Here is a 27540-nt window from a genome sequence, read left to right on the forward strand (position 1 = left end):
TGAAGAAATTGAAATAGAAATGCAGTCTTAATAGAAAAAAGTTTATTTTATGCAATTTTCAAAGTATAATGTCTTAAGTGGTAAAAGATTGAAAGAAAAATACAATTTCCAAAATATGATGTCTTAATACAAAAAAGTTTATTTTATGCGATTTTCAAAATATCATGCATTTAAAAGAGAAAAAAATGTAAAAAATGAAACTAAAATGCAATTTTCAGAATGTGTTTTCTTAATATGAAGAAATTGAAAAAAAAAATGTAATTTTCAAAATATGATGTTTTAATAGAAAAAGTTTATTTTATGCAAATTTCAAAAAATCATGCCTTAAAAGAAAAAAAACGAAAGTAAAATGCATGTTTCAAAATGTGTTTTCTTAATATGAAGAAATTGAAAGAGAAATAAAAATTTCAAAGTATGATGTGTTTTGAAAATTTAAAGAAATTTAAAGAGAAATACGTAAACTTTTGAAAGTTTAATGCAATTTTATAATGTATAATATCTTAATTGGTTTAAAGATGAAAATTTTGAAAATAAAATAAAATTATTAAAGTATGATGACTTAATATGAAAAAATTGGAAAAAAATGCAATTTTTAAAAAATGATGTCTTAATGTGAAAAAGTTTGAAAGATTAATGCAAATTTGTAGTGTTTAATATCTTAATAGGAAAAACAAATTGAAAATTTTGAAAATAAGATGTAATTTTTAAAGTATGAAGACTTACTATGAAAAAATTGAAAGAAAAGTGCAATTTTCCAAGTATAATGACTTAATAGGATAAATTTTGAAAAGTTAACGCAATTTTGTGATGTATAATGTCTTCTTAATAGGCAAAAAAATGAAAAATACTTAAAATAAGATGCAAGTTTTAAAGTACGATAACTTGATATGAAAAAACTGAAACAAAAATGCAATTTTCAAAGCATGATGACTTAAGATGAAAAAAATGAAAGTAAAATGAAAAAAATGATAAGTAAAATGCAAGTTTCAAAATGCAATTTTCAAAATACCATGCCTTAAAAGAAAGAAAATGAAAAAAATGAAAGTAAAATGCAAGTTTCAAAATGTGTTTTCTTAGTATGAAGAAATTGAAATAGAAATGCAGTCTTAATAGAAAAAAGTTTATTTTATGCTATTTTCAAAGTATAATGTCTTAAGTGGTAAAAGATTGAAAGAAAAATACAATTTCCAAAATATGATGTCTTAATACAAAAAAGTTTATTTTATGCGATTTTCAAAATATCATGCATTTAAAAGAGAAAAAAATGTAAAAAATGAAACTAAAATGCAATTTTCAGAATGTGTTTTCTTAATATGAAGAAATTGAAAAAAAAAATGCAATTTTCAAAATATGATGTTTTAATAGAAAAAGTTTATTTTATGCAAATTTCAAAAAATCATGCCTTAAAAGAAAAAAAACGAAAGTAAAATGCATGTTCAAAAATGTGTTTTCTTAATATGAAGAAATTGAAAGAGAAATGAAAATTTCAAAGTATGATGTGTTTTGAAAATTTAAAGAAATTGAAAGAGAAACAGGTAAACTTTTGAAAGTTTAATGCAATTTTATAATGTATAATATCTTAATTGGTTAAAAAATAAAAATTTTGAAAATAAAATAAAATTATTAAAGTATGATGACTTAATATGAAAAAATTGGAAAAAAAATGCAATTTTTAAAAAATGATGTCTTAATGTGAAAAAGTTTGAAAGATTAATGCAAATTTGTAGTGTATAATATCTTAATAGGAAAAACAAATTGAAAATTTTGAAAATAAGATGCAATTTTTAAAGTATGAAGACTTAATATGAAAAAATTGAAAGAAAAAGTGCAATTTTCCAAGTATAATGACTTAATAGGATAAATTTTGAAAAGTTAACGCAATTTTGTGATGTATAATGTCTTCTTAATAGGCAAAAAAATGAAAAATACTTAAAATAAGATGCAAGTTTTAAAGTACGATAACTTGATATGAAAAAACTGAAACAAAAATGCAATTTTCAAAGCATGATGACTTAAGATGAAAAAAATGGAAGAAAAATGCGATTATCAAAACATGATGTCTTAATGTTAAAAGGCTTGAAATTTTAATGCAAATTTGTAATGTATAATGTCTTAATAGGTAAAACAAATTGAATTTTTTTAAAATAAGATGCACTTTTTAAACTATGATGATTTACTATGGAAAAAATTGCAATTTTTAAAAAATGATATCTTAATGTGAAAAAGTTTGAAAGATTAATGCAAATTTGTAGTGTATAATATCTTAATAGGAAAAACAAATTGAAAATTTTGAAAATAAGATGCAATTTTTAAAGTATGATGACTTAATATGAAAAAATTGAAAAAAAAAGTGCAATTTTCCAAGTATAATAATGACTTAATAGGAGAAATTTTGAAAAGTTAACGCAATTTTGTGATGTATAATGTCTTCTTAATAGGCAAAAAAAATGAAAAATACTTAAAATAAGATGCAAGTTTTAAAGTACGATAACTTGATATGAAAAAACTGAAACAAAAATGCAATTTTCAAAGCATGATGTCTTAAGATGAAAAATTTGGAAGAAAAATGCAATTATCAAAACATGATGTCTTAATGTTAAAAGGTTTGAAATTTTAATGCAAATTTGTAATGTATAATGTCTTAATAGGTAAAACAAATTGAATTTTTTTAAAATAAGATGCACTTTTTAAAGTATGATGACTTAATATGGAAAAATTTAAAGAAAATGCAATTTTTTAAAATAAGATGCAATTTTGAAAGTTTAATGCAATTTTAAAATGTATAATGTCTTAATAGGAAAAAAATTTGAAAATAAGATAAACTTTTCAAAATACCATGCCTTAAAAGAAAGAAAATGAAAAAAATGAAAGTAAAATGCAAGTTTCAAAATGTGTTTTCTTAGTATGAAGAAATTGAAATAGAAATGCAGTCTTAATAGAAAAAAGTTTATTTTATGCAATTTTCAAACCATAATCCTTATATTGAGAGTCTTCACAGTCGAGATTGATGTTGATATTGTGATAGTGACAACATTGCTTAGTAATCCTAAGAAAGATAGTGACAAAACTTGTGAAATTTCCATCATTATCTTACATTGTCTAAAATTTCTATCAAGAGCACTGGACATGATAATATATTACTAATACTATCATGGTGGTTTCCAAAAGTTAAAATTTTCTAAGTAGCATTATGGTCTATACCACATATCTTAGAATCCATATCATTATTTACATGTAGTAAACCCTATATATAATATCATTAAACAAAATTATACCGAGAGGAGGGATGTTAGTGCAGCATCAAAGGCACAATTAACTGACCTAGATCAACTTGACAGGGGATCTTGATTAGCAAATAACTCTTGCATAAAAGGAAAGGAATACTCCTCCATCTGCTAGCAATATTTAGTTTCCAAAGATGAAAGAGTTCAATGAAGATATAGATCTGCAAACACAACCACAAATATAAGTTAATGATGCATATACACACACACAAACATACAAGAAATGTGCATAATATAGCAAGCTTTCAAATGACCACATATGTGAGGATTTAATCCTGAAGTGTCAAATCCATAGATCTATCGACATACAAGATAAAAAGAGTCCTCATTCCCTACAACTCTATTGATCGAAATATATAGTACTCCCTCAGTAGCAACTACCAACTAAGGAATATAAAGGATCATCGGTTACAATCAGTTTGTGCATATGTTGAAACATTAGGTTAATAAATGCATAAGTTCAATTTTAACCAATCTGTATTCAATCTTACAAAAAAATTCAACGATTTCTCTGTATCTAATTGCTTTTCATGTGTTGCTAGCATGAATGTTTTGGGAAGACGAAATAGCAGTGGATGACCTAGAATTTGGGAAGATGAAAAGAATTTAAAACAACGGGTTAATTCCCGCCTAAATGAACCAAGAACAAAATTGCTATCAAAAAAATAAACGAATCCACAACGCCTGATAATAAAGTGCAATTAATAGAGTAAACGATAATAAAGTGCTATTAATGAGTAAACGAGCTGTATTTATTGTTTATATAGTACGGTTTTCTATACAATCGTATTATATTTCTGTGTATTCTTTCCTAGTAGTGATAAATAGTGATCAATCGATGTTACCTTAAACCTTTGATCGTTATGATATTTCAATTCTCAGTAATGTGCAATAGAAGTGTGTGAGATAAATGATCAAGAATAATACCACAGTCGACAGATAATATATAATATCGAGCCCTTTCTCTAAAACAAATTTTCAATGCGTCGAAAGAAGAAGATGAAGAGAGAACAGAAACTGGAACAAGAAACTTACCGGAGATAATCGTCGTCTGAAAAAAGGATGAGAAATATGGCGGCAAATAATCGTCGTCGAAAACAATGAGAGAAAAGGCGGAAGGGATGATGAATTTCGAGGGAAAGGGAATTGCATATATATACGCTTCGTGGGGAGTAGCGTTAAAATTACGTAGTTTCCTTTTTTTTTTTTTTTTTTTACCGTTGCACTGTCTTAATTTTACATTTCTTTTCTATAAATTTCTGATTAAAATCGTAAGTTAGAAAACGCTTAAAAGCCTTAAACAACTAAATAGATAAAATAATCTACCATTCTAATAAAACAATCCTAAGTGTCACGTGTAGCTTTTAACAACAATCTCTCTTCAATGTTAAATTCCTAATTTGCCCCTCCATATAATATGCCGATCACATTACATGTGATACTATAACTAATATCCTATTTTATATGATTTTAAAACTTATCATATTCACTGCAATAAAGTCTCTCTATATAATAATTAACTCCGTCAAAATTCTTTAAAATAAGGAACTAATAATCCTGTAAATAAGGAACTTTATTACTGATTATCAGTTACTTTTCCCTGTTATTTGTTAAATTTACATACATGCTCCCTGTTTCTTTTAATAAGTTTCATAAATGGTCACTATTCATTAAATAAACAAATTCAATTTCCTCAAATTTGAAATTTCGAGGTTACAAAACAATTTACTCATTCCAATCAACTCCCTGAAAATCAGGAAGTGATAACCTCTGATATCTTATTTTTTAAATTTAAATTACATTTGAGTTGATTTACTTCCCACTTTTCATCTTAATTCACTTCTATATAACATTAAAAATGTTTTGACTATCAATTTAAACGAACATTTGTCATTCTTCCTTTGCTGAAAACAAGAGCAAAGGTTCTTCAACATTGTCATCGGCGAGATATGTCTTCCAACTGTATGTAGTTCTTACTTAAAACCTTTCTATGTTATCCCTTTTGCTCTATTTCTCAATCAAGAACAAAAAATTACTTAAGCTACATATATGTGTTTTGTTTGAGAATATTTTGTTGTCTTGCAAAACATTTTCCAAATAAACATAAAGTAGAATCCACGTTAATGTATTTGTGTGTGTGTGTGTGTGTTTTTTATTTTTTTTTATTTTTTTTATTTTTTATTTTTTATTTTTTACAGTGACAATGTATGCCTATAACATCAATTTCATAAACGAATTGGATAATATAAAAGATGATTACACGTTAAAAGTTTGTATTATCCATTTGTGGCGATCATTCTCAGATACAAACCCAAATATAGTAAAATCACTAGATATAATCTTGATAGATAGATGAGATGGTAAAATCCACTTTTATAATATTGTTTTAATAAGTTATATTTTGGATTCTAATTTAATTTTTTATTAAATTAAAATTTTTTTTGTCATACTTGAATAGGATACAAAAATCTGAGCGAGCGTATATCCAATGAATTTTGATAGATTTCAATCAAAACTTAACGTATTTTTGATATTCAAACAAATATTACTATTCATTTTAAAGAATCAATAAAAAAGTCTTTGTAAAATCATAAATGTTATTAATAATTTATTTATTTTGTAAATATTTTTCCCGTGGTTTCCACAAGTTGTAACCAAGATAAATATTAAACATATGCTTCTGCTTTCTATTCATTATTATTATTATTATTATTATTATTATTATTATTATTATTATTATTATTTTGCAAGATTCGACTAAGTTTCAGTTACCTAGTACAAGTTTGTGAAAAATATGTTTAAGATCAATCATAATATAGAAGACAATGATAAGGAAGTTAATAGTAGCGTTTAGGGTTATGTGAGACAATGAGACTAAAGACTAAGATTGTATGCATTTAGGTTAGTACTTAATTGTATCTAAGTGTTTTTATTTTATTTTTCTCAAATCTTTTAATTATTGGAATATTAATTACATAGTAATACTAAATAAATGTAAATTAAAAATATTCAATATTCTTAAATATGTTGGCGGGTTGAAATCAGGTCGGCAATGCTAACCTAACCATTTTTTAAACAGATTAGACTGGTTGATCGTTTAATTAAATGGATTGAAAATTTCAACATAGTCTGCTAATTACTAGGTTGGATTGATGGGTTTAGGTTGGGATTGCCGACACTACTCCTAATTTAGTTTTGTCCAATGATGGATTGACCATTTGCCAAATCTTGAATAAGCTAAATATAAAAAACAAACATTTAGACATGCATGCATGTCAATTAAAAGAGTAAATTACAGTTGTGATCTATGTGGTTTACATTAATATGTAGTTTGTGTCCAACTTTTGGCATGCTCATTCTTGTGTGTTTCTAAAAGTTGCATGTCTCACCCTTAAGAATAACACAATTAATTCATATATGTTAAATTCATGTAAAATGACCATTATATCATTTTATATCTTTTTTTACTATATTAATAACTTCATGGACCATTGTATAAAATACTAGAAATTAACAAGCCCTAAACAGATTGGCAACATTCACACAATCAGACTTTCTTGTCTTCCGTGTCGGCAGCCCCAACCTTGGCAACAATTGGTTGGGCTTTTCCCTTTTTACTTAAGACGTTGTTGCTCTCTCAACATTATCCATATCTCAACAGCCTTCCCACGACACTGCTACATCCAACACTATCACATGCAAACTTTGGATCTATTACTATCTCTCAACCATTTTCAGACTCATCCTCCTCCATCGTCCTCTCCTTCTCCTATTATTTGTACAAACTACTGATTTTGGTATATAATGGTGTACCCGGGTTGGACCAAGAAGTAAATATCGACTCAGGCAAACTAAAGTGCAACAAACAATAGTATTTTCCACTAACATAACAATTTAATCACAAGTTAATATTAATATAAGTCAGACAAAAACCTTGAACAAGCGTATCCCGAAAAAATGCAAGGCACAAATATCCACAATAAACAAACATAAGAAAGTATGAAGCACACAATTGTTCTTACCCCTGATTATGTAAGGAACCGGGTAAGAGGTTGATTTAACTTTTCCTAGGAACCCTATCAAAGCAGACTCGGCCAAAGGAAAAATAAGGTTTTTTCTTCCTAATTAAGCAACACCCATATCGGTCATCTAACATAGGCATCCGAGAGCAATATTGGGGCAACACCCCTGTTGGGTTTTCTATGCATCAAATACACTCTAAAACTAGGCAACGAAAAAACCGAAACAACGATATACCTAAGTATACATGCAACCTATGGATCTATGGCTTCATGCTAATTACATCAACCCTAGGAAAACTAGAAACAAAGAAGAAAACATACCTATTATGATGCCCTTGATCTCCATGCTTGAGATCTTGAATCTCCATGAAGTTGCTTGGATGAAAGGACCCAAACCATAATCCATCTAATGGTATCACACCCAATGACACCAAAGAGTAGAATAAAATAACTAGGAGAAGGGTTAATTTCCTAAACCCAAAGGGGTTAGAAATCGTCCCTATAGGAGGAGGAAAAAGGGTTGGTGAATACTTTAAGCCAAGGTGCAAGGAGGAATGAAATCCCTAAGCCCCTATTTATAGCCTTGGATGTCTCCTAGGGTTTAGTACTCCTTCCCATGTGGGATGGAGGCCTAACCACGAAATTTCACTCCTTTCCCATGTGGGATGGAGTTATTTTCGTCCAACCTTAATCCCATAAGGGTTCTAGAACATCCCTGATTAACCAACTATCGATTAATGAACATTCAACCCTTTAATTAATTTCCCATGTGGGATGGAGTGATTTTCGTCCAACCTTAATCCCATAAGGGTTCTAGAACATCCCTGATTAACCAACTATCGATTAATGAACATTCAACCCTTTAATTAATTAAACTGTTAATTAATTCCCATAATATATTTCCAATTAGTGTCTAATTAATTATTAACCATAATAATTAATAAATCAGTTTCACCTTTATTTATTCTACTCAATTTGGGTCTTGAGGGCAACCCAAAAGGACCCTGCTATTATTAGAAATATTACCAATAGTTAATGACCTTGGACACTATTCCAACATTCTCCCACTTGGACAAGTCATCAACTATACGAGGACTAATATTTCTCAATAATCAACAGAGAGTTAGCCATCCAATGCAACTACCGAACTCTTGATCTAATCAAGATTCAGCCCTTAGATAAGTGATCAACTATCCCTTCATTCTAGATATATGTATGAATTCGAGACATGGATAATGTTCAATCTCAAGAATTCATGATTATGTTTCCCAATATAGATTTGTGACGACTACATTTGACTACTAAATTGAACATATCAATTCCAGTCAGGGCTCGACCAAGCACTTTTGATGTGAGCACCAAATCATCGAGGGGCCCATAGATATCGTTTCTCCTATTAATGCAGAAGGAACGAACAAACTTTGACTACATAGTTTTTGTCTATTTCATCATGTCATACATGGACATACCCTTTATAACTACCAGTTACGGTTAGCGTTGGAGTAGACCAATGCATAACAGAATCATAGAGCAAAACCCCACATGTATCCAGGTTTAAAGAATAGAAGATATTATCGTCTTAGAATTACTCGTGACTGAATCCATGAAGAAATCTCTAAGCATGGTTTGGTCTAATACTTAGATCACTATTAAGCACTCATGAGTGTTAGCGCAATCTATTTGCTATGTCCAATCAATATGGACAATCCACTAATACTCATGACAATCTTGAATCACTACTTACTTCCAAGAGTATGACCGACTGTGGACATTTGAGTAAATTAATACTCAGGAAGTGGGTTCTAAACATGCAAAAGTGAGAACGCATTGATAAGCCAATTGAAATGACCGAAATCCATCATATATTAAGATCACCACTTAATAATCGCCAAATCAAATTAAAACTTATACCGCTTAAAGTTCTCAGGTTTTAAAACAAACTAAACTAAGAGTTTTTAAGCTAATTCATTTGCAAATCTAATGCCTCTCGACTTTGTCTGACTATCAGACTTGGTTTGTGACATTGGCTTATGGAATGAATCGACAAGATTGTCTTTCAATATGACATTGACTATGATGTCTTCACATTTGAGTCACTATCAAATGTGTTAGTACTTACTGAGTATGTGTCTTGTGAGCTTATGTGACTTGGGATCCAAACTCAAGGTAAGTTCACCCAAAGTCACAATAAACTTCATAAGAACCATCAATGATTAAATTTAAAAAAAGATGTCACTAATGAATCTCTTTTAGTCGCATTGACTTCTTTGCAATTTAACCAACTGCAATATACTCTAAGTTTGTTAAATCCACTATGGTGTATTTCTTGGTACTCTTCCAAACTAAAACTTCACCATTAATTAAAAGCACGAATTCCGACTGCGAACGGAATTGCCTTTGTTAGTGCGAAACTTAGCATCAATGTAACTCTTACAATGATTCTTCCATACTATCAAGATCATCTCTTCTGTCCTCCAAGGACACTTAAGAGTGTTCTTGATCTTGATTCGTCGATTCCCAAAAAATTGATCTAATCCAACTTGACATGCTTAAGGCATACGAGTAATTAGATCTGGTACATGTCATGGAATATATGATCAATCCCATAGCAGAAGCATGTGGGACACGAATCATAACCTCTAGTTGAACTAGGACATTAGCATCGCTCAATGTCATGCCATATTAAGCACGAACCTTTCCAAGTTCTGCATGGCAACTTTCGTTAACATATCATATACTTTGGCTCAATCCAAGGAATCACTTAGGTCTATCTCCATAGATCCTTATTATGTACATGTGTTGTATCTCCGATGTATATCATAGTGAAACAATTCTCATACCAAGCCAAGCTTTTACACTTTCTAAGTTAGAATATAGTTTCTTATGAATCGTACATTATCTATGTACAATACAAGGATGACTATACTGCTCCCACTAGCACTGACATATATATGGCTTATCTATGTGTCTAGAAATGCAAACTCCTTGAACATTCTCATTGAAACAAAGAATCTAATCACTCCCACTAGCTTTCACATATGTGTGGCGCATCTTTATTTCTCGAAATTCATACACTTTGAACTTTCTCATTGAAATAATGATCCATCTTGCGAGATGCTTATTTCGGTCCATAAATGAACTTACTATGCTTACACATCTTTTAAAACCTATCTTGGTTCAATTATGTGTTTGTATCAATCCATAATTGTCTCTACTTGAAGATCCACTTGCACTTAAGGACTAAGTTCAAGTGCTTGATCTACCAAATTACAACATACATGGATTGAATCTCGCTTTCCATTTCCTCCTTCTATGTTGTAGCCTTTAGGGCCTACCATAGCTTCCGATAGCAGGTATACTCTGATTTCTCTATACCAGTGACTCATTTACCTCAGTAATATAAACTCTTATACAACTAGGTTCGTGATGTCTTCTATCATTTGGAAAGCGTGGGAAGCTAAATCCAAGATACGCAGGGCCTTTCGAGATTCTTGCCATAATCGACCTTGTAGCTTACAAACTCAATCTATTGCATGAACTCAGTAACGTACATTCTACTTTCCACGTCTCGAACTTGAAAAAGTGCCTATCCGACGAGACTCTTGTAATCCCACTCAACGAGATCGAGATTAACGAGAGCCTTAACTTCGTGGAAGAACCTGTAGAGATCATGGACCGAGAGGTCAAGCAAACGAAACAAAGTCGTATCCCGATAGAGAAGGTTCGTTGGAATGCCAAGCGAGGACCTGAATTCACATGGGAGCGCGAGGATCAGATGAAACTGAAATATCCTCATCTCTTTACTTAGTTATTTGTAACTACTTATTTACTTAAACTCTAATTTCTGGACGAAATTCTCTCTAATAGGGGGGTGATGTGACAACCCGAAATTTCTATCTTATACAAACCCTACATACAATCAAGCATTAACCCCCTTTAAATGGTGTTTACGGCCAAACTTCATGAGTTTGGGCCGTAAACTACACCATGGCCGTGAACTCATGCCATAAGCATGAGTTTACATAATTTTTCCTCCATTCTTTCCTTTCAAGTTCAAGAACTTCCAATTATCTCTCAAGTATCATAAGATCTTCATTCCAATCTTCCAAAAATGTAAGCATTTCTTCTCTTGATTTGTTGTTACAACTCCTTATCTAGTTGTTATACATGATTTCATCCATGAAATCCTTTCTTTTTCATAGATCTTCAAATGTTCTTCATTTCACCAAGAACACCAAGAACACACACTAGTGTTCTTGAGCCTCAAACACCCTAACAAGCTTCTATATTGTAAGTACTCTTTACCTTAGCTTGTGTTAATGCTTGAATCACTTAGTTTACCCCCTTGAAATCATCAAAAACTCAAGAACACATGGTGTTTACGGCCAAGGCAATCTCCTTGGGCCGTAAACACTCATAAGTGGTGCAATTGTGCCACAACTCCTTCCTAAGGCTTAGAACTTGGTCTAGAACACTTCAAACTTGAGCTATGGACCTTAAGACACAAAATGGTATTAGTTACGATGAGTTTACGGCTGTAAACTCATTGGGCCATAAGCCCATGGGTCGTAAACTTATAACACTTGAATCAAAGTGTTTTCCATGTTCTAGGGTGTCCATACTTGCTTAATTAGTTGTTTAATCACTAACTGTAATCATATATGTGTCATTATATGTTAAATAGGATTCGTGTGTGCTCAAGTCTTCGCTTGACACTTAGCATCCTTTACCGATCTTACATTCGCATCACTCACTTCAGGTGAGTCCATACCCCTTAACTTATCTTTTAAATGACTTAAATGCTTTTAGGGGGGATACAAGTAGAAAACATGCTAGTTATATAATCAATCACGTGTGATTTATAACTGTGTTTCAAACAAAGGATTTCTTGTACTTTCAAACTGTATTATCAATCAAAATGCTTTTAAATCATTTTGTAAACTGACATCAAGTCATTAATATTTATTGTTAAACTCTTTAAAATGTATTACAAAACCTCTTTAAACTTATATATTGTCAAAAGCATGTCTATGTATGTATAGTTATATAAATAGTGTTTAAAGGACTTAGGACTGCTAACTCGCCTTATTTCCTTTTCCTTGTTTGTATGTGGACTTAGGGTATCGGTTATTTGTCCAAAGGTCGTATAAATATTAGATATATATCATGTATACATATGTAGATGTAAAAGTACTATCAATCAGTTCAGTACCTTTGGGTAGCAAAGGTATTCTTTCATTCATTCAAACTACAGAAATTACTAGTAAACTATAATAGATATAGTTTAGGCGAATACTATAACAGAGAATACTAGACAGAGAATATTATAACAGAGAATGCTATACAAAGAATACTATACAGAGAATACTATACATAGAATACAATTACTATAACAAGTATACTATAACAAGATTCAGAGATAACATAATGTGAGATACTACTTCATGACACATCAACCATTTTGTTATGTCACGTTTTGTAACCAAAATCTCCTGGAGGGAGAGCGTGAGTTTGCATATAGATCTATACTGGATTGACTATCCTACACCTTTGATGTTCGCTATAGTGGGATTTGCAAGTCTACGGGTGCCAAATGTCATTTATTCTGACATCTTTCATCGTCGTGTTATAGTTAGATTAGTATGCTAACAATCATATCACATTTTGCCTTAATTAAACCATTGGTTTTAAGGTAGTTATTACTTCAGTGATTAATACAAATAATACTGCAGTACACATATACATTTTCCCACTATATTCAAATTGTGATCTTCTCACATAAAGGGTAATATAAAAATATATTCAAATTGTGGTTCCTGAAGTTGCTCAATTTTGGAAGATTGAAGCGGGTCATCCATTCCTAACTTTGAGGGGGAGAATGTTTTGGTGCAATGTTATACATGTATGACTGTGTAGATGGTTTGACTCATGTAGACCTACTTGCATGTGGTAGAGTAGCCTTATGACATGATATATATATATATATATATATATATATATATACACACACACACACCCACACACACACACACAGAGAGATGTAAACACCTCTATATAAGGTGGGTTCCATACCACTTATAGAGGTGTGCTTGAGATATGTAGTTCATAGTGATTAGTGAGTGAGATATTTATGGAGTTCTAGATCTAGTACCTTTTTTGTACTAATTTACTAAGATCGAATACACCTTTTAGCACCCAAATCACCATGTTCTTTGTGTTCTTTAATTATGCATGTCAAATCAAATGTTCATAATTCACATCAATTGATATCAAAAGTTGTAATAGTGTTTAACCTACAATTAATGTGAATTTACACTTTATGCCATGTTTTGCAATTATGATAGCGTGTCGCATCTTAGGCTGTTTTGGGTGCACCGGCTCACTGCAGAATTTCGAAATTGACAATTTCTACCCAAATTTGTGAAATTTTGTCAAAGACGGTCCGTGAACGAATTCGAGGGTTAGAAGATTTTTGTATTTTCCAAAGTTTTTTGCAAAATGTTTATGCCATGTGTTAAGGGGGAGATTTGGATAGAAAAATTCTGATTTCGAGCGCTTTCTCATTCTTTTTGGTTTTATAATCATTTTTCGATTATAAAAAAGGGGGAGAGATTTAGATATGAAAATTCAAAAGTTGAATTTTTCATATTGCGCGAACTTGTAGACCAATGTGATCTTGAGCATTTAAAAATTATGAAGTGATTTGATTGGAGACTTTGAAGTGATTTGGGTTTTCCCGATTCATGATGGGTTTGGATTTATTGAAGATTTTTGGGGTGTGCTTTTATGCTCAACTTTTGGGTAATCTTTTGGAGATTTGGATACTCCTAATCACCCTTTGATGCTTGGTTTGTATGGTCTCACACTCTAGAACCCGGATTGAAAATCATTGAAGAATTGAAGATTTGAAGTTCATTTCTACAAGTGTCACGTTTGAGGCTCGGTTCGTGAAGTTGCTTGATTTTGAAAGATTGAAGAAGGTCATCCATTCCTAATTTTGAGGGGGAAATGTTAGGGTGCAAAGTTATGCAATCACATAAATTTGATCTCCAAAACCATTGTTTCGTACATTCTCTACTCAATTGAAAATGATGTTGCATATCTGGTGAACTATATACAAGCAAATAATAAAAATAGATTTAATGTTGATATTTCTTATTGCAAGACATGGAATGGTAGGAGAAAAGATAGAGACTATTTATGGAACTTGGGAGAGGGCTTCAAATCCTTGTACAATTGTGAAGTGGCTCCATAATCCAAATACCTCATCACACGTGGCAACATTTAAATATATTTTTTTGGGCTTTTGGTCCTGCTATTAATATTATAACTAAAATAAAACAAGTTTAGATTTTGAAAATACAATGTCTTTATAAGTTAGATATTGAGCCTATAATGCTATAATTAAATAGTGTGGCGTTAACCATTGGCTAACCAGTGTATCTTATATAATGAAAGTACAATGTCTTAATAAGTTTGATTTTTTTGTCGAATATCTAATTACAAAAAAGTACAATGTCTTTAATAGGTTTGATAAGAAAAATATAATGCTATAAATGAAATTTATAACGTTATAATTCGTTACAGTTTCAAAGAACATCTCCAAATACAAAAATAGAATATATAATAACATTAACTAGTAACCAAAATCAAATAGGGTTTTTTTTATGTACGATGAACTAATAGGAAAAAAGATATAACTATGTCTTAAATAGGAAAAATTGAAAGTATAATGCTACAGTTGGCTATCAAAATTCAATTTCAAAATTTTTAAATACATTGACAGGAGAAGAATAAAAGTATAGGTTGAATTTTGAAATTCAATTTCAAAAATTGAAAGTATGATTGTAACTTATTGTTATGTGTTTATTTATTTTTATTACATTTCTGTTATATTTAATTTTCGTATATCAATGTCATTTCCATTATTGATTGTGTTTTTGTTTACAATCTACTCAAATTTATGAGTTTTCGACTTCCCTGATTCTGTCAACTGTGGATTCACAATTTTAATTCATATGTATGAACCAAGTTCAATCCTTTCACACTCGTAAAGGCTTAAAACTAAAACTTTACTTTCCTACAAAAATGCAAATACCCGGTCATGAAAGTTACAACCATGTATAAACGCTACTGCTAGGCCCAAAACTCTTCTGTTTACCTTAATGATGCATGAAAGTTGTAGACATAAACAACCATAACTTTTCTTCAAAATCTTCTTTTTCCTTATAGATGAACAACAATACAACAAAAAGCAACTCAAAAGGATACATGATTACAACATAAATTATACTAAGTTAGCCCAGATGCCATGCTTTTATGATAAATGGATGATCGAAAATTAATTCACCCTTTTGCATTGAAATGGTTTACAATCCGAATCATATTGAAGTTAGCAAAAACGATTTAGAGTGTTTTTCTCTCGTTTTTTACATGAGTTACAAATTAATTTGATCATTAGCTTCAACAGTGTAACAATGGAACTTGGTCTATGAGAATATGATTTTTCACTTTGTGAAAAAAGAGTGAACATAAAGAATTACAAATACATTGTTTTATATCAAATATACGTGTGTAACAATATACATGAATTATTATAAATTATAAATACTTAAATAAAAATATTGAAGAAATGGAAGAGAAGCAAAAAATAGGGCAAACTGGTAAATTTAAGACTTATTAAGGAGAAATTTTTTGTCCCTAGTTTTTTTCAATAAGAATCACTAATATCTTTTTTGTGATGTTGATGCGGGGGTTATCAGGATATTCAGGGTGCTCTTTCACGTTTCACCCAATGAAATAGCTTATTACGTGATGTCTGAATGAAATGTCTCTTTTTGTTCAAAATTACCCTTTTTCATACTTTTGCACTTGATTCTCGATGATTAATAACTAACTTTAAAAGTAATTGAAGGCATCAAAACAAAGAAAGCCATGAATTATTGAGATTTACTTACATCTTGAGGAGAGATCTTCAGGCAGCTTGGCAGAGTCCTCTTGTATGGCATAGCTGATCTGTAACACCCTTGTTGTCAAATAACACATATCAAGCATGATTCGACCAAAAACAAAGAAAAAAAAGCACATTTACGCTATAGTCCTTTAGGGTAAAAAAACATAAAATGAAACTAAATTGAGAAATTAACCACATTCTTCATCTTTAACTGAAAAAAATAATCGATTAAACGAAGCACCCACATCAGCTTCTCCACAAGTCTAAAGAAAACTAAAAATTTATTGAAGATTGGAAACCTGCAAAAATATGGTCGGCTTCTTCATCAATCTGAGAAACTAACAAAACCGGAAACTAACAACGAATCTAAGCATGCCAAAAATGGACCTTGAAATCTCCTGTTTACCAGCATGAAACAAAAATGAACGATTGTCGCTTCCATTGCTAGGGTTTTTCAAATCGATCGTAACAGCTATTGCGAGAAGACGTGTCTGTAGTCGGGACTTGTCGCTTCCGAAAACGTTTTTTTGTCAATCTTTGCTTTCATTCTCTGCCAAGTTTGAAAGTGTTTTTGATTAATTAAGCTAGATTAATATTCATGTATCTCATACATTATATAGACGAAATATTAATCAACGAAAGCGATTTTATACGATCAATCAAACGATCCAGATTCTTTAAGGTCGGTGTTCTGATAAAGAAAGGGAACGGAGAAGAAGGAAGAGCATCAATTGAGAAAAAAAAGATTACCTGATGATGAAATCACGAGATAGAAGAGTAAAACCTGCAAATGCCTATGAAAAATGACTAAATTTTCACAAATCATACATATTTTGTCGTGTTATTCGAAAAAACCTAAATATAATCCCTGATTTAGTGCTTATTCCTTGGTAACAGATTGTGCTGTGAAATCAAATGGATTCGAAAAAATTGAGTTATGATCAGAGGGCATGCAATATGGTAGAAATAAAATCTTAAATGCGTTTAAATGTGTGAAGGGTATAACGGTAAATCCATTTTTGGCTGAAAATGATTGTGGAAGAGACATTTGTAGAAAAAAGAGTCTTTTATTAAGATAAGATAGAAATGATTTTTATAATTACCGTAGTAGGTGTAAAACTCATGTATTATACGGGTTGATTAAAGAAAATAAAATACTAAAATATAAATAATAAGTATTTTTTAAAATGAAATTTTGAAATAAGAAATGAATAAACATATTAATTGCAATTTAGTATAAGATTGATTACATTTGATACTTTGCATATATATAAGTATAAGTATTATGTAGCTTTTTAATTTTAAAAATTGAAAAAAACCATAAATTGATATGTGAATATTATTTATTTAAAAAGTATGCAAGTGTCAAAACTCATTAAAGATTGACATGTGGCAAAATTATCTTCATTTATTATAGTAGATTAGACATTTTGCATGTATTTTAATATTAAGTATTCAGTAAAGTAGGGTTTGGTTATTTACCTTGGCATCATCGTATATAGTCATTTAGGAGCTTTTTCTCCAGATTTGTAGTTGCTATTGACTGCTCCGGTTATCCTATCAAATAACCACATGTTAGTAATTGAAATACATAAATTAAGATTGGTATGGAAGCTTTTACAATCTTCAGAAATTAATATAAAATGTGGCAGATTATGCTGTGATGACAATGTTGTTGTTAATCAACCAATATTACAAGAAGATTTAGAAGCGAGTAATAGATAGTCAATACATGATTTAAGCTCCTCATAAACAAACCAACAAACTAGGATATGTTAAACCTAACACATTCAGACCAAGAAAGTAAAATGCAAATAAATGAAAGAGAAACAAGAAAGGAAATGTAAGTACATAAAGTATATTGCATACATTGGTAAAAAGAATGAAGTATGTTGCTATTTCTTCGTGTAAAAAAAATGTGTGTTGCCTCTTCAACCCCAAAAGGATGCTGATGTGGCTTTCATCAGACCAGTAATAATTTAGCAAGTTGCCAAAAATAGATGAAAAACAATAACTTTTTCATGACAATTATATGAGACAAAGCCTAATTATTTTTGGTACAAAAGTAGCTTTTCTTAATTAATTTTCTGATATAAATTACCTCAAGAGGGTCAGAGGGTACTCAGGGACTCTTTGGGAACTATGGGGGCATCAATGGGGGGCATTTCGAGAGCTGGTGGTCTTTTGGGAGCACAAATATTTTTCCTCCTTTCATTTTGACCTTGACTTTGACTTTGACTTTGACGATGAACAAGGCTGTCATAGAAGAGTTAGGAAGTTGTTTCCCGGGCAAACCTTGTAACAAAGAGAGATTTTTTCTAAAACATGAATGGAAAGATCTCAGGCAGGGTCGTGAGTTTTTTTTTTTTTTTGCCTCTGCCTGTTGTTTTGTTGCCCGGATGATTGTCTTATGAAGTAGTACCTGTATAAAGTATCTTCTGAAGATGAAGGCGTTCCATTCGATCGATCGAGAGAGAGAGAGATCTTGGAAGCTCTAATGAAGACAAACTTCTTTTAAAGAGGATTTTGAAAGTTATTCACAGGAAATACATTCATGTCTTCTGATGATCTGAAACAAAAATAACAATAACTTTTAGACATATCAGATATCAGATGCAACTTTTTTTTTTAAGGAAAGAGACGAATTTTGTTGGGGTGTTAATTACGCTGCTTGAACATGGAAATGAAAGAGATGAAGAAGACAAGGGCAAAATGGTTCATGTTTAAATATTTAATATGTGTTGTTAAAGTTGAAAATCCATGGATCAAAAACGTTATGGAACCATGAAAGAGTACCAAAATTTCAAAAAATATTCTTTTTTTTTCGAGAATCTTTTCAGGGATTATTAGGCAATAGTTATTATGCTCTTCAAAACGTATAACAGATAATTTTTAAGAAAAGTGATGAATTTTGTTGGGGGTAAGTTATGATCCTTGAACATGGAAATGGAAGAGATGAAGAAGACATTGGCAAAATGGTCATTATCATAAATTTAACATATGGGATGCTAAAGTTGAGAACAAGAGACCAAACACAATATTATTACACAATGAAATGAGTATCAGATTTACAAAAAGATACTATTTTTAAGGATTTAGTGTTCAGTTATGCTCCTTCAACATATATGACAAATAGTTTCTAGGGATTAAAGAAAAAAATTGTTGAAATTCATCATGCTCCTTGAAAATGGAAATGAAAGAGACAGGGACAAAATGGTCATTTTCATAAAGTTAATCTAGGGGGCGAACCAGGTACCAAAAGCGGTTGAAAAACTATGAACTAAGGACCAAAATTGCAAAAAGATTCTCTTTTGGACCTAACCACCAACCTGATAATAAGAACATGTTTAACTTTAGAAAGAAACTCAGACTCCACTATAGAAGTAAATTCAATAACTTTTAAATTATGTGAACTTTTAACATAAAAATAGATTGAATTCTTCGCTAAATAAAAGCATTTCTATCAAGTCAAACATACACAAATCCAGAAAATATAAGACATCATTATCCATGCAGAACTTTATCAGTGCAATACGTATTGCAAAAGAATTTACCATTTGATCAACTTTTGTACTGTTTAAAATTGTTAATTGCTACCAAAAGAATTTACCATTTGATCAACTTCTTTGACAAATGAAGATTCTCAGGTGTCTGCACAATTAACAAATCAAAACATTAGAAAGCTATACTGATATGAACATGTATTAAGGAGAATTAGGTAAGTTCAATGAATCCATCTGTGTAACTTCTGATACAGAGATAGCAATAGCTGCTTTAGCATTCCTGAACTCCATTTGGTTACAAGTTAAAGTCCCTCTTTTATCAGACATAATCATCTCAGCCTAACCAAGTTCCTAGCATTTCATCTGTATAACTGTATTGGTTGGATTTCAGAGTAGCAAACTTCAACTAAAAACTTCATATGTAGGAAGCTAAAATATTTTCAACATGACAAAAAATCAAAACCCAAAATTTATGAAACATGTGCAAGAATCTGAACAAAACCTTTGAAACAGGGCAAAACATAACATAAATTACCATGAAAGTACATTTTAATAGGAAAACAAATGAAAGTATAATGCTATAGTTGGTAACCAAAATAAAACAAATTTAGATTTTAGAAGTATAATAATATCTTTAGAGGTTAACATTCAAAAAATAAAGTCATAATAGAAAGAAACAAAAAACTAGGTACATTGTGGGTTAATATGTTAGATTTCGAAGGTATGATGTCATAAGGAATAGTATCATGTTAAAACTGAAAATACAATCTTAATAGAAAATAAGTGAAGGTATAATGCTAATCAAGTTTAGCCTTCAGATTAACATAAAAAATATACAACTTCCTAATAGGTTGGATTTTGAAAGTATAATATTATAAGTAGTTAGATTTTCAAAAAAATCTTAACGGTAAGGAAATTAGAATTACCTTGTCTTATAGAAAAAAGAAATTAAAACAATGTCTTAATATGTTTGGTTTTAAAAATGAAATCCAAACTTAATGTAATTGGTTTGGCTAAAAAGTAACAATAATAAAATGCTTGTTTTTAATGTTTCAATCTACCAAAGACCACACCATTTCCTGAAGTAATAAATAAGTACAAGTTTTACCTTCAAACATGTTTAGTTTTTCAAAGTACACTGACTTAATAGGAAAGATAATAAAATTACAATGTCTTCATAGGTTAGATTATGAAAGTATAATGTTTTAATAGAAGGTTTTATAGCTTAGCATCTAAATTACCTATTTATATAGGCCACTTTTTTTTTAATGTTTTAATAAATAAGCACAAGTTTTAGGGAATGAGTGGTACTTCTGGAAATACACAAACAGGGTCATAGACTCATAGCTACCTGCATACCACTTCAATGCGTTGTCATCATGTAATCAGTGGATAGAATGTGGTAATTTGATAAAGCAAGTTCATAATTTCGTAACATGAAGGCATAAATACCCTTATGTGAGATTCAATGATAACAACACCCTTATTAGTTATTTGATTATATCCATTGGAACTAATAGCATACCTTGTTATTTCCCACAATTTTCCTTAAAAATTTAACATAAGTTTTGAGGCTTGTTATTATCATAACCAATTTGGTGATATGATATCCATCATCATTGGTAAAGAAACTAGCTGCATCATATCTGCCTCTCTTGTTGCCATTATTCAAAAAAGAATTAATATTTTTAATCTGAAAATAAACACAGAAAACATTACACGACTAAATTTAAATCAATGAAGCTTCAATTTACAGAGACAATATCTCATGAACGCTTTCGATCAATCATTTCTCAAAGTTGCATATGAGCTGATTCAAATCAGAAAATCAAATAAGGCTGGCAAAATACAAAATATACAGTATAGTATACATACATCTGATACGAGTATAAAAAAAATTTGATTCTTATGCCTTAATGAGAGATAGCCTTGATTAGTGCATACCTTGCAAGGGGGGGTCGTGTTGATTGTGGAACTTGATTCGGTTCTTCATGCAACAACGTTACACGGATTTTAGTGGAAACTTGAAAGATTAAGGCAGAAAATAAAATGTTTTGTAATCCAAATAATTAATACTCAATTGTGGAGCTTGATTTGGTTCTAATAATAGACTTAGTGCTAATAAATACCTATGATATCTTAAAATGAAAAATAAAATAAAAATTAAGTATAATGTATTACGACAGTATCTTAAAAGGGTGGATTATGAACATATAATGTTACGATTTGGAGTATAATGTTGCATGCAGTTTGTTAGATTTTGTAAGTGAACTCTCTTAATAATAAAAACTTTCAAGTTATAATGCTATAAATGGTATCCAAAACCAAACATGTTTAGTTTTTCAAAGTACACTGACTTAATAGGAAAGATAATAAAATTACAATGTCTTCATAGGTTAGATTATGAAAGTATAATGTTTTAATAGAAGGTTTTATAGCTTAGCATCTAAATAACATTCAACTACTACATACAAACTTATGAACCAATATATATGTGTATATATATATATATATATATATATATATATATATATATATATATATATATATATATATATATATATATAAGGAGTTTTTATTATTACCCAATTAGGCATTTTGCATGTATACTAATATTAAGTATTCAGTAAAGTAGGGTTTGGTTATTTACCTTGGCATCATCATATACTGTCATTTAGCTTCTTCTCCAGATATCTATGTGCTCTTGAGTGCTCTAGTTATCCTATCAAATAACCACAAATTATTAATGATATACATAAATAAAGCTGTACTTACAATCTTCATGGGGAATCAATCTTTGTGTTGATAAGTGTGTGGCAGGCAGATTATGTGAACTTAATAATAACATGTTGTTGTTAGCCAGCCAACATTACAATAAGATTAGAATGGAGTAAAAATGTTAATAGACAATCAATACATGATTTAACCTCCTCATAAACAAACCAACTACAATATGTTAGACCTAATACATTCAGACCAAATGACTAATCCAAGATTTTGACCCGAGTTATTTTGCTAGTAAAATCCAAATCAACGAAAAAGAAATGAGAAAAAAAAAACATTACTTGCAATTTCTTTCTTCACTAATAATGGTATCTTACAAGAATTACTTAAATAATTATTAATTTCAAGAATTATTAATTTCACTAATAATTGTATCTTTCAAGAATCACTTAAATAATTATTAATTTCTTTGTTCACTAAACAAATATTGATGCATATATAGCATATATGCATCAATATTTGTTTAAATGCAAGAAATATCAATGTACTTTCATCTACTTGTAATCTCAGAAGGTTTCAGATGCATACCTAAAGTGGAAGCAAATTAGTGATGTGTTTTTTTTCAAATATATACAATTTCAGTGAAGAAAGTATAATGCAGATGCGTACATAAAATTATGATGTAAGGTACTAATTTCTTGTCTTCAATTTCTCTGGAAGAACGACATTGTACCCTTGTTCTACCACTAACTACCACAACAACAAATCAGTAACTATGGTGATAGAAATGTAGAGGGTTTACATTAAGAATGTATATTATACATGAATATGAAATCTAGAGTTAATATAAAAAAAAAAAAAAAAGCAAACCATGGAACAACAAAAATGTACATTGATTTAGGCAAAAATTAATCCCATGTATGTGAAACGTATGTATCAACTACTCATGTCTTATTTGACAATCTTCTCCTATTAAACTAATTTCATCCAAAGGTGATGTGGTGTTGCACCTTTTTATTTTTCAAAGAGATCAGACTATTAATTAAACAATGAAAAAAGAGTAGTTAGTTACATTTGTTAAATAATAGTAAAAAACTTACCTCGTGTTTATCAGAGTATGTATTCATCAACTTCTTCAGCTGGATGTTGTGCATAATCCTGAAGAGCATCAGGAAGTTGGTTATGTTGAATAAATCATTGGACCTTGGAAAATTAAATACATTAATTTTACTTTGGAAAATCATACGCGGGTTGCTGACACTATTATTAATCCAATATTAATCCAACGCGTGTTGGAAAATTAATACATGTCTACACAATATTAATTCATATATAGATAAACACTATTATTATGCCTTAAGTTGCTTGCCAACAAATGTAAAAAGAAAAACCATCTATCATAGTCATACCATACATAAAACATTGACCAACACAATTGCACTTGGCATATGATGTGTTCTCAAAATATTGAATTTTTTCTTGAAATACCCTTGTCGTCCATTAAAAAAATAATAAGAAAAAAAAACTTGTTATTGTTTCTTCAAGTTAACGTTTGTTGTTTTTGGATGAAAAACTATAAATACATTGCTATTATAAGTAAATATTAAAGAAAATATCTACTAAATACAAATAGTAAAACAAAATTATCTACTAAAATATTTACAAAAATTGCAATAACTGCTCGCATTTCTTGTATAGATCATCAGAAAGAATGAGATGAAATACATACTTTCTTAATATAATTAGTTTGGCTAAAAGGTAACAGCAAAAAGATGCTTGTTCAAGAATCACATCTGAACGAAGAGGTTCCTACAAAAAATCGAAGTTTTTTTCACAAAATTCTCATATTTATAATTTTATTCACAAAAGAGTATTGATTTATTACCTTAAACACCAACACCCTCTTTATATTGACCACTTGTTTCTAACATTTCATCCCACCAAAGACCACACCATGTGGCATTTCCCTTCCCTCATGTCTCAATTTGCTAAAAGAAAGTACACTTTTTAGATAAGTAAAAAACCTAACCAAATAACAAATATAAATTGTAAAGAATTACCAGGCATACTAAATAAGTGATGAAGGCATTTTCCATGCAATATTTAGGGACAGAGGGGTATTTCTGGAAATACAAAAACAGGGTCATAGACTCATAGTTATAGCTACCTGTACACCTGCATATTGTTTCCATGCTTTGTCAGCTTGTAATCAATGGATTGAAGGCAGTAATTTGATATAGAAGTGTATCTTTACATACTAACAGAAAAACTAAATAAGAACATAAAAAACATCAAGTGTTTTATAGTGTTAAGGGTAAAAACATACATGTTAACACTTTGATTCTCGGGAGCATCTTCTTTTCCTTTTCTAAACCACAACATCTGTATTTGGTTTCTAAAACCTTTTCTTGTTGCAGAGTATAAAATGGAATTTTGTCAAAGGAATTGGAATTAAGAAGAGCAATTAATCTCAGAGTAATATAAGATAACTTGTGGTTTGCAAAATACTTTTAAAATGAATGGAATTGATCAGACAAATTGGAATATGTCATGTGTATAGTTGAAAGAAAATGGAAAGAAATTTAGATTCATTTCATGTGTTGTTTTGTGTTTGGTTTGCAAATTATTCAAAAGAATTGAAGTGAAAGTTATGTTAAATGACCAAAAAACCCTTTAGTGACCTTTTTTCTAAAATAAGAGATATTTACTGGAAAAGATTTCACTCATAAGACAACTAGTAAACACTAATTATATAAAACATCAAACATACATACTCTAATTTCATAAACACTAAAAGAAAAAAGTAACATGCAATTAAAAACGAAGACAGATAACTAATTAATAATATAACAAATGATTATAAATATCTACATTACATTTATAGAGTTGTATATTACGATAAACTAGGGGTGAGAATAAAGAAGAAGGTGCAAGATTCGAAAAACAATATTTTGGTTGTAAGCACAAATTTAGTCTTTTATACAGCCTTAAATAAAATTGTTTTTTTTTTTCAGAAAGAACCTCACCCACATCCTCTCTGCTGAATAAAAAGCAAAGATGCTGACCAGAAGAAGCATTAGACATCTGTCAAAAAAATCCATGTCATTCAAGTTTCACTTTATGAAAAGATGGAAACAAATTGTATCATCACATGAAATGCACTAACATTCAATTCCCATGGATTTAATTAGTTCATGATCAGAAGCAGGGGTAACTGGTTTATGTTAAAAAGATCCAGAAACTTATTGATAGGATCAATGTCATTTGAAAAAAACAGCCAAAAGGCCTGCACATTCATTGTAATTAAAGCCCTGTAATTTAAATGGGAGAATGAGCAGCAATGCACTTTAAAAACTTACATGTAATAGATTATCAAAGGCTTCATCGTCTGCAAAGTACAAATTCTTTATTGAAAAATTGGAACCATGTTTGATACAAAATCAGGTTGAGAAGCAGCAGGGCCAAGTAACTAAAAATAATTTTAAAATGATAAAATTTAAACTCTTAGAATTATGTGCAAGAACTTACAGATGGTTACAGTTTCTAATTCTATAGGTGATGGATGGCTCTAAGTACAAGTCTGAATCCTCATTGTTTCCTGCATCAACAATAACCAGTTTTAAATCAAACAACTAATACTACATGGCTAAATTGGCTAGTAAACAAGTTACTTAATAGGAAAGCATTGTAATATGTGATGAATGTTGTGAACATGTAAACAGATAAATATATTTATACCTCAACATTTGGTACTTGTCCAACATCTGATGCATACAACATTTGCAATTTGAAGCCTATAAACAATATAGACAGGCTTTTCATTATTACCGGATTAGACATTTTGCATGTATATTAATATTAAGTAATTAACAAAGTACAGATTGGTTTCTTAATCTTCAGAAATTTATGTACCATGAGGAATCAATCTATGTGTTTATAAATGTGGCAGATTATGTGACCCTAATAATAACCCGTGATGAGAATGCTGTTGTTAGCCAGAATTGGGTATGCACAAAAAGAGATTTGATTAAGACATTCGTGATCTGATCTGATAAAATTGGTTATTTATAAGAACACATTCTGAAACAGACACGCTAAATCAGATTTTACAGAGAAAAAAATCAATAAAAAGATAGAGGAGAAAACCCTAACGAAACGATCAACAAAACTACAGAAAAATTACGTAGTTTCCTTCTGTTTTTAAGTTGTGCAATTAGAAAACCATAGTTTACTGAAAAAAAATCGCAACTATGCTTCGATTTTTCTGTTATCCATACATACAGAGGAGATTACGACATCTGAAAATCAGAAAACCCTAGTGAACTAAAATAAAAGGGAAAAGAGAAAAGTGATGAGAATGAAAAGTTACAGATAACTTCATAGGATTACCGACATGGTTGTGAGTGTCCTAGTCCTACGAAGGGTGGGGGTGCTTGTGTCTCCGGTGAGCTGAGTTACAGAGGTCGCGATCAGTCGTCTCCGAAGGTGTTTGGAGAGCAGAGCGGGATGAGTGAAGTGAAGAAGGAAGAGTGGAGAAGGTATATTTTATGCACCAATACACCAACCTTAACCTTTTGGCTTCCCAATTCCAACGGTCTTTTATAAAACCTTTCCAAAATTAAAACGATTCTAACTTGCACGTTTCCGGATCGTGAGTTTTGTAAAATGAGGGTGGTTTCCCACAACTTCCATACGAATTCCACCGATTGACATAAATGGTCCCTTGAATATTATAACTTTAACACTCAATTTATCTCATATTTTATTGACAACTTTTCACAAATATTCTTTATGGTTTTCATTTTTATTTCTAAAATAATCTTTATAAAACTTTTTTTTACGTGAATGATCCCTTTTAAGCAAGCCTTTCATATCAATGGTCCTTTTAGTTTTAAATTTGTCCCATTAGTGGTCATTCTGATTAATTCAATTAAACTTTTCTAGTTAAACCTATGTGAAATTACTTTTTTGCCCTCAACTTTTTTTAATTGTAGTTATTATTTTTTGTTATTTAAAAAAGAAATGGGCCCACCACTTAGCTTCACCCCACCACC

General features: G+C 30.3%; 2 long non-coding RNA genes across 10 annotated transcripts; both read right to left on the reverse strand.

Annotated features, from left to right (window-relative positions):
* Nucleotides 1–2963: 2963 nt before the first annotated feature.
* On the reverse strand, nt 2964–4467 carry LOC128133847 (uncharacterized). The gene is made up of 3 exons (XR_008232150.1): nt 4320–4467; nt 3322–3445; nt 2964–3046 (listed from the first exon to the last, which is right to left on the reverse strand). It is a non-coding gene; the product is annotated as an uncharacterized LOC128133847 (long non-coding RNA).
* Nucleotides 4468–15227: 10760 nt separating this feature from the next.
* On the reverse strand, nt 15228–27201 carry LOC111884506 (uncharacterized). Of its 9 annotated transcripts, none has more exons than XR_008231623.1 (17): nt 26876–27201; nt 26225–26280; nt 26015–26084; nt 25513–25570; nt 24547–24661; nt 24372–24474; nt 24216–24295; nt 23587–23644; nt 22413–22484; nt 19870–21749; nt 18682–18828; nt 18361–18515; nt 17742–17816; nt 17010–17043; nt 16647–16809; nt 16264–16558; nt 15228–15531 (listed from the first exon to the last, which is right to left on the reverse strand). It is a non-coding gene; the product is annotated as an uncharacterized LOC111884506 (long non-coding RNA). The 9 variants fall into 9 exon arrangements; XR_006190468.2 differs by lacking the exon at nt 15228–15531 and having other exon boundaries at nt 15541–16558; nt 19870–21455; nt 21707–21749; XR_008231622.1 differs by lacking the exon at nt 15228–15531 and adding an exon at nt 25846–25874 and having other exon boundaries at nt 15541–16558.
* Between the last annotated feature and the right edge of the window lie 339 nt (nt 27202–27540).

This window comes from Lactuca sativa, chromosome 4 (genome assembly GCF_002870075.4).
Source record: "Lactuca sativa cultivar Salinas chromosome 4, Lsat_Salinas_v11, whole genome shotgun sequence".
Classification (NCBI taxonomy): domain Eukaryota; kingdom Viridiplantae; phylum Streptophyta; class Magnoliopsida; order Asterales; family Asteraceae; genus Lactuca; species Lactuca sativa.